The sequence below is a fragment of the Chenopodium album genome, chromosome 14 (genome assembly GCF_948465745.1).
Source record: "Chenopodium album chromosome 14, dcCheAlbu1.1, whole genome shotgun sequence".
Taxonomy (NCBI): Eukaryota; Viridiplantae; Streptophyta; class Magnoliopsida; order Caryophyllales; family Amaranthaceae; genus Chenopodium; species Chenopodium album.
The window spans coordinates 9,254,773-9,257,024 of record NC_137847.1 but is presented as its reverse complement, the minus strand read 5'-3'; positions in this window follow the sequence as shown (position 1 = coordinate 9,257,024).

The following is a 2,252-nucleotide window of genomic DNA, read 5'->3' as shown; positions in this document are numbered from 1 at the left end:
ATTTTGACCACAAATCTAATCTCTAATTATCTTTTTTTCTATACAGAAAATAACATAGTACAGTCAAGTAAGGTCCACCACAACTTTTGCACAAAATAAAATATTCAGGTTACAATAAATATCAACTACTATATATGCCTTATATAAATATAGCTTCACCCTACTATGTTCTTCCTCACCTATTACATTGACATCACAAGCAATGCCTTTTCTTTCCTGATTTGTCTCTTAATATTCTTCATATCATATCTTCGAAAAAACCAGATTGATATACCAACCAACTGTATACAATAGGTAATCCAACTCCTTTAAATTTTTTCTGTTAACATGCCTTTGCATTATTTGTAAAAACATGGAGGGAATTGGGAAAGGGATGACAACATAAAACTCTTGAATACATTGCTAATTAAATATTTTGACAAAATTTATTAATTTTGCCAATTTTTTCCATAAAAATTATCAAGTTAGAATATATTTGCAAGTAAAATTCTACAATTAAGCGAAATTGTACATCTTTTATACATCCAGTACATTTGAAAAAAATCGAATTCAATTTTTAGAAGTATAATCTTAGAAATTTCATAATTAAATAGGAATTATATGTCTTTGCTACTATAAACTATTACAATAGTTAATTATACTACACATGCCTAATACATCAGTTAAATTTTTTTTCATGAATCATAATTAACTAGCTACATTCTTTCTTGATTATGTAGGTGAAAGTATGAAACCATAATTACTCTTTATTGATGAATTGCGTCCAGAAATTGATAACTATAGGATTAAGGTGAAGGTAACATACATAGGAAATCGGCATTTAGACACAGACAATTGTACGCTCTATGAAACACTCTTGTTCTGTGATGAAAAGGTATATTTTGTACTCATCTGCCCATATAGTGTTTAATTTATTTTTCTGATCTAAAATATTTCCTTATTTAGTAATATAAACAGGAACTTTATAGAGCAGTAGGATCCCATAAATAGAAACTGCTTTTACTGAAGTTCTTATCTATTGTAACATGAAGAATCTCTATAGTATGTCCTACATGCCACCTAATGTGTAACTAACTATACACATCAATATATGTTCGCATTATTATGGAAAATCAATCTAGAATTTATGCTTTACTCATATAAATATCAACAAATATAGAAAATCATCAAAGAAGAAGAAATAGAATTAGATCAAGCACTCACAAAACAAAGCTGAATCTAAAACTGGAAAAATCATTACACAATTTGAAGTAACCTGAATTACAAAAATGAGTTCAATATGAAGAAGCAGATAATTGCATCATAGGGAGGTTGAAAATAGCAGTTATTGAAAGCCCACACATTATACTTTATAAAATGAAAGAGATCAACTTACACTGAATCCATGCTTTAATCAAATTCAAGTACAGAGGTAACATAAGCTATGTAATTAACATATCATTTTAGTTACCTTAATGCATCTATAATGTAATTTTGACAATATAAATAATGTATACTTCACAAATTATCTGAAATAATTACTGTCATGCATTCATAATTCTTCCAATCTTAATAATTTATTATAATATTTTCAAGCCATTGTACATATGACTTTTACATGCATAGCTAAACAAATAACGTTAATTAAAACAAATAGCTATCACGAATAATTTCTGACTTGTGTTCAATACAGTGTAGATCGTATATAATTTTCTACTGTCTTATATCCTTGTGTAGGGAACTATAATTCATGGCCATTTAATTGAAGATGAAATAGAAACAATCGGCCATCAGTTCCATCTGAATGCCCATTATGAGATAACAAATGATGCAATTAATCCTATGCCAAGGCATTTTGAGGTTGCACCCACAAATATTCCATACTAGTTAAATTTCTCAGATCGAACATTGGTGCAGCCTATATGTTCTGTGACTGGTCAAACAGAACCTGAGTTTGAAGAAATATCAGCAATTGCCAAAACTCATTTCTTAGATGAGATATGTGGTATGGTATATTAATACTCCTATTTTCCTTACAGACTATATACAATATGATTATAACATTATATTTGATGCAGAACTTCAACCAATAGGTTCTATAACGCACAACATACAAGAAGATGTCACATATGGTATAGAAACTTAACAGCATTGTGATTTTATCCATATGCAACATCAAATTTTCACTGACAATCCTTTTTGGCTCATGGTAGATGTGTTGGGAGTGGTACTGTTTGTGGAATCAGAAATTCATTTGGTCAATTCAATTTATG